Source organism: Coregonus lavaretus (genome assembly GCF_964263955.1).
Source record: "Coregonus lavaretus genome assembly, chromosome: 15".
Lineage (NCBI taxonomy): Eukaryota > Metazoa > Chordata > Actinopteri > Salmoniformes > Salmonidae > Coregonus > Coregonus lavaretus.
The window spans coordinates 2,940,534-2,947,583 of record NC_140002.1 but is presented as its reverse complement, the minus strand read 5'-3'; positions in this window follow the sequence as shown (position 1 = coordinate 2,947,583).

The following is a 7,050-nucleotide window of genomic DNA, read 5'->3' as shown; positions in this document are numbered from 1 at the left end:
ATGTGGCATGTAGTATATACTCGGCTGGTAGTGTGATGAATGGGTTAACTCATACGGTCTACTAATGCTCATGAGTCAGAGGAGAATGGCATTTGGGCACATGGCTACTTAGCATACAGTCGCATGTCGTGTGTTAAAGGGCACTTATGTTATTCTTATTGTTATTAAATGTGGCAACACATTGAAAAGAACCTACGGATTCAGTCTTGCATATTTAGCTATGACCAAGCATCATTACAGGGAGCATGTCAGATGCTGTACTACTGCGAAGAGCAAACATCTTGTTGTCCTACACTAGGTCTTTCCAACCCTGTTCATGGAGAGCTACCGTCCCGTAGGTTTTCCACTCCAACCCTAATCTAGCGCACCTGATTCTAATAATTAGCTGGTTGATAAACTGAATCAGGGTAGTTACAACTGGGGTTGGGGCGAAATACCTACAGGAGGGTAGCTCTCTAGGAACAGGGTTGGAGAGCCCTGTTCTAGACTGATTTGAGTTCACATGCGTTATCTGCAGGTGAGGTAGGAGGGGATAAAACACATGCAGGATCAGTCCTCAGGGGATGTTCATGGAAAGAGCAAAGACGGACGCCGTCAGGTCATGGCCAGTTTCCACCACCATCAAGAGCCTACAGAGCATCCTGGACTTCGCAAATTTCTACCGGCGTTTAATCAGGTCCTTCAGCTCCATGGCCGCCCGCTCACCTCTCTCCTTAAGGGGGGGCCTCAGAAGCTGGCCTGGAACCCTGAGGCTGACGCTTCCTTCAAGAGGCTGAAGGAGAGGTTCACCACAGCGCCCCTCCTAAAACACCCAGATCCAGCTCGTCCTTTCATCCTGGAGGTGGACGCATCTGAGGAGGACGTGGGTGGGGTCCTCTCCCAGCGTTAAGGTAAGCCAGAGAAAATGTATCCCTGTGCCTTTTTCTCAAAAAAGCTTACCCCCGCAGAGAGGAACTATGGAGTTGGAGACAGGGAGCTGTTGGCGGTGGGCCTCACTCTGGAGGAATGGAGACACTGGCTGGAGGGCGCAGTCCATCCATTCCGGATTCTCACTGACCACCGGAATTTGGAGCACATACGGGCAGCGAAACGGATGAACTCTCATTAAGCCAGGTGGGCCCAATTTCTGACTCGCTTTCAGTTTATTCTGTCCTACCGCCCAGGATCCTAGAATGTGAAAGCCGACACACTCTCCAGGATTCACCATACCAGAGAAAGGAAGGATCTGGGGGGTCCTATCCTGCCCTCGTCTCTCATCATTGCACCTGTCGTTTGGGATGTGGACGAAGACATCCGCAAAGCGGCTCAGGAGGACCCAGCGCCTGCCAATGCCCCTCTGGGACGCATGTATGTACCCACCAGGGTCCGTGACCGCCTGCTGATCTGGGCGCACACCCCCCTTACGGCAGGGCACTCCGGTATGACGTGCACCCTACATTCTCTCTCACAAAAATACTGGTGGCCCACCTTGGATACTGATGTCTCCCGCTATATCAACTCCTGTTCCGTATGTGTCCAAAAGAAGACACCTCGGAACGCCCCAGCAGACAAACTAGTTCCTCTCCCAGTGCCTCAGCGACCTTGGTCACACCTGTCCATAGAGTTTGTCACCGACCTCCCACGTTCTGACGGCTTCACCACAGTCCTGGTGGTCGTAGATCTGTTCTCCAAATCATGCTGTTTTTTGCCACTAACTGGTCTTCCTTCTGCTCTCCAGGTCACTGAGGTCCTGTTCCAACAGGTCTTCCAGAATTATGGACTTCCGGAGGACATCGTCTCGGACCGTGGCCCCCAATTCACCTCCCGAGTGTGGAAGGCTTTCCTGGAGAAGATCGGGGCCACGGTCAGCCTCACTTCCAAGCCGACCGCCACCGCTGTGAGGCCTCCGTATTCCAGTCTGGTGATCATGTCTGGCTGTCCACTAAAAACCTCCCTCTCCGCCTGCCATGCAAGAAACTGAACCCCCGGTTTATGGGGCCATTTAAGGTCCTCCGGCGGATAAATGAGGTATCGTACCAGCTGCTCTTTCCCCTCATTACCATGTCTCTCCTCAAGCCGGTGGTTCCTGGTCCTCTGGTGAATGCCGTCCCCCGGGGTACACCCCCTCCGCCCCTGGACATTGACGGGATTCCGGCGTACGCGGTGAGGGACCTGCTGGACTCCAGGTTCTGTGGGGGACGGCTCCGTTACCTGGTGGACTGGGAGGGGTATGGTCCTGAAGAGAGGAGCTGGGTTCCGGCTGGGGACGTTCAGGACCCCAACCTATTTCGGGACTTCCACCATCGCCGCTCTGACCGGCCCGCTCCTCGTCCTCGGGGTCTTCCTCCTGGCTGGCGGCATCCTGCAGCGGGAGCCTCTCATCTCTCATCACCACCCCTATATAGCCCTGGACTGTTCAGTGTTGTGTTGTGTGTGATTGTTAGTGTCATGTCCTGTACTCACTCTTTGTTGTTCTCTTGCTCAGTGTTAAGTAAACCTTTACATTGTTGATTCTGCGTCACAGAAACCAGAGAGCTAAACATGAAAAGCTCTGCTGTGGCATTACATTATGTAATACATGCCAAGATGAATAGACACATTTTGAAACTAGTTTATTACAATGATAGTATTTTCAGAAACAGGAAGCCTTTTGTCGATAGAAGAATGTGTTCCACACATCTACAGTTAAATTACTGTTTTAAAATAACACCAGTTTGACAGATTTCCTACAGTTTGGGAAACCAAGTAAAGTGAAACTAAACATGAGAGCAGCGATCGTTCTGCTTGACCAGCCTTATGGCTACTGTCCAGTGGCGACCCATCATTCAGGGCAGGTTTTCTAGCAAAAGAAAGCTGCATACAAACATGGCAGCTCCAAAATGCAGGTGTTTCAGCCTAGCTTCTGTGGTGGTGGGGCAGCCAGTGGAAAATACGGAGCGTAGGTGTTGGTAATGTTCTCTAGTTGCGCCGCGATTGGCTCAGTGTTCTGTCTCTCATGGGGACACTACGTCACCGCCAAGTCTAAGGCTAGAGCTCGAAATTTCAAGCCCCTCGGGTGCTGCCATAGAGTTACATTAGAAGTGCCCATCCAAGAAGGCTCAAGGTCATTGGCCACAGATAAAATGACTTCAAATCACGTTATATCTACAGTAGCTTTGATTGGACTGATCATGTCAACATCATACTTCCTAAATCTTAACTAGCAGTCATCATCATGAATCAAGTCGACAATCTACTGGCAAATCCTTTTTAATCCTTGTCATATGAAGAGAAATAATGAAGAGAAATTATAGATAAAATGTATCAGTGCTCATCGGCCATTGGACATAAACATTACACAACAAGTTGGAAATGGCAAATTCTACAATTAGTGGTTTGGAAGGAATCAGTGGCTAACTGCAAGAATTGCAAAGCAATCACTAGCCTGTTATTCAGTGGAGTGGCTGTGTGGTCCCAAATCTGGGTTTAAGGGTCTCTTTTCCAAATGTAAAATGATAAACATTCAACATTGGCCATGCTGTCAATGAAACATGATTTGTGCCACGCTCAAAACAACTTAACTCAGAACTGCCAAATCTGACTTCAATGAGTTCATGACGATTGGGAACTTGGGAAAAAACAAGCTCCGACTGGGAAAATACGTTCAACTCGGAATTGTAAATCCGGAACCCGGGCCTTTTTCTAGAGCTACGACTTGATGATCGCTGACGTCATCATGATTCAACCTTGTTTTTGTCAGAGATCCCAGTTGTCTTGAAGGCACCATAAATCCAGAGAATGGCAGACTTTGATGACAAAGTCTGATGACAGAATTTGCCCACGAAGGACCGCCGCGCCACCTTCCTGTTCAAGTGAGCACAACAAGGTGAGTCTAAAAATGTATTGTATGCTGCTGCATAAATTATGTAATATGCCAGGGAAATATGTATACTGTATGTTACGAACCCCGTGGCTTTAAACGTCTAGAGTGGATGGACAAGAGACCCGTAACATAATTCATGCGAATTAGAAGCGTGACATGGAACAGTGAGAACAAAAACTACACGACAACCATAAGCTACCGTCAAACATAAAAGGTTTATTTTTGAACACACGGTAAAGGTTTGGGAAAAAGGGCTGAGCAGGACCCAAGAAATGAAACAATAGTGTAAAAAAACCCTAACTGATCTTGCCTGCCTCAAGAACCGCTAAGCTACTGCTAATCATACAAAAATACAGTGGGTGGTCCGCTCAGGTCTAACTAGTGTTTTTAGACAGTTTTCTTCCTACGGGTAATGTACGCCCGAGGGCAACTTGCTTAAATTCCCCTTTTCCCAGAAACACACAAAGTTACCAAACAGAGTAACCAGTAAATGAGTGAGAACACAGGACACCACAGTATCCATACTCACATACAGAAATTAGTCTCTCTCAAAACAAACACAACTGACCGGCTTTTAAACAATGGGATGTGTGATTGAAAAACCAGAAACAGGTGGTGCAATGCAGAGGAATGTCCACTGATTGGTCCACCTCAGCAATCAGCAGACACCCCAACGACCACCAATCAGGAACATAAAGGACACCTGTGATTAGGGCAGAAGGAGAGGAAAAACACAAAAAGACACAGGATACCTGTATCCGTAACACTGTAGCTAAGAAAGTAATACTAAGTGTATGTTGTGTAGTAAGCTGTTAGTAGCCCATGTGCCTCACTCTAATAATTTGGTCTATTTTCCCCTCTTAATTTTGCCTACTGTTCTGACTTGGTGGTGCACATGTAGCCTATAACCTGTTTTAGAGAAATGTAATCATCGAATATTGTAAGAGCTTTCATTGTCTGCTTATATGCCCCCTTTATTTATCCTATGGTTCTGACTTGGTGTACAGGGAAAACACTGTAAGAACGGCCCATATTCTGAATTCTGTCGCTGTACATTTCAAAAGTGCTGAACAAATAGTTATATTGACTACGTCCGTCCTAGCTCGCTCATTAAAGTCTTAATCGAAATTACGGATTGCCTCTTATCCGCTTGTCGTCCCCTTATGCCATAGTTTGTACATCTCAGTTGTTAGTAGAAACCACATTTGTTTAAGCAAGTCAGCCATATCAGCTATGTTTTTTTTAAAGGCAGTTAATGAGGCTGAATAAACTGTTTCGCTGCCAGACAAGGCTCCGCTGATAGCCAGGTGTAGCAGTGGTAAGGTGTTGGGACTGCTGTTGGGACTCTGCTGTTGGGACAGCTTTATGTAGGCCCTAACAGTTTGTGGGCACCGTTTGTCACCGTTATGGTGCAATTACTGTATTGTTTAGTGTTGTGTTGTGGCGTTGCTGGCATGCATCCCACTAGTTTTTTTGTTGTTGTTGCCCCACCAAGATTTACATGCTAAAATCGCTGCTGCTACTTCCCACTAGAGTCTATAGCCGACCCACACACAGTATCTATATGTTGTTAAGAATTATATTTTCTGATGATTATTCCCTATTGGAATTTGGTCTCTAGGTACCTTCTGGAAGGCCAGAGTTCACCTTAAAGCAGGTCTCAGTAACTGGTATCTGAGCACCTGAGCCATAAAATCACCCATGGGTGTCCTTCAGCGATTAAGATGTTTAAAGTGTATAGTCTATTCAACCCCAAGGTCTACACCTTGATTTAATGTTTTGGCACCGGGCATGGAAGGCTGAAACAGCGAACAGATAAGGCAATAGGTCAGCCCTCCCCGCTGGAGGGTGAGAGATTTGCTGCAAACCTCTTAGAGGAAAGTGTCTGTCTCCCCATATGTCTGACTATGTCTGTCTATTAAACCTTTAAATATAGAAGCTGTTCATCTTATATTTTGCATGAAGCATTTCTCCACTCCATGACCGGTTTTCAATTCCTAACATTTGGTGCTGCGAGCAGAGTGGGCTTCTCATCACCGGAGGACACGTGACAAAAGAGGTGAGTGCTTTTTCATATTAATTTAGAATTATATTAATTTGATATAGTCGCACCATCTCACATGTAAGAGAGCATTTCTCCACAGCTTGACCGTTTTTTTTTTATGAAGAGAAAACAACACCTTAAAAAAATCCATAAATGTATAATTCTTGTGCAATTTATATCAATAGGCTACATTTAGGTTTTTCTTTCATTATCTTAGGCTATCTGGCATAAGTACATAAGCCTAAGCTTCAGGGCCTAACTGTATGGGCAACAAATAGCTTACACGCCAATAGCCAAATGCATTTGGGAACGGGCAGAAAAAGTTAATTTAGGCTATCTGGCATTAGTTCTTAAGCCTATGCTTTAGGGCCTAACTGTACACATGCCAAATAGCCTACACGCCAATCGCCAAATGCATTTGGGAACGGGCAGAAAAAGTTAAAGTCCATCCACGGAGGCAAAAAGGACAATATTTGAATTTAATTCAATAAGAGAAAAGCTGCGAGATGGAGAGTTGAACATAAAGAGAAAGATAAAGATTTGGTGAAGTGGTAAAAGAGGATGATAGCAGTGCCGGCTATGTTATGTGTGATGATTGTGAGGCGCTATACAAATTTGACAGTCACAAGACGGGGACTTCAAACAGGCCTTTTGCACACTGTTCAGATGGGTTAAACGGAAACTGAAATCTGGACACCGACTGTAGGTCTATAACCTCTCACACAGCCTTAATATTAACTCCTGCAGAATTAAGCATTTCTTGCAGTAAAATGATACACCAAATGTAAAATTCTTGCAGTAAAATGATACAACAAATGTAAGCTACATTTTGACTCAGGAATAGGAGTGGAGAAATATGATTTATTTCTTTCAGCATCTTCAGAGAATGCAAATGCTCAGTTAGATACCGTCTGTAGAGGTGCTATCTTTATCAGCATCATAAAAGCTGATAGTATTTCAACCACATAAAACATGCATCCAAGCCGAACTGAAATCTTATCAGAAATACACTACCGTTCAAAAGTTTGGGGTCACTTAGAAATGTCCTTGTTTTCGAAAGAAAAGCAATTTTTTTGTCCATTACAATAACATCAAATTGATCCGAAATACAGTGTAGACATTGTTAATGTTGTAAATAGCTATTGTAGCTGGAAATTGTCTTCTG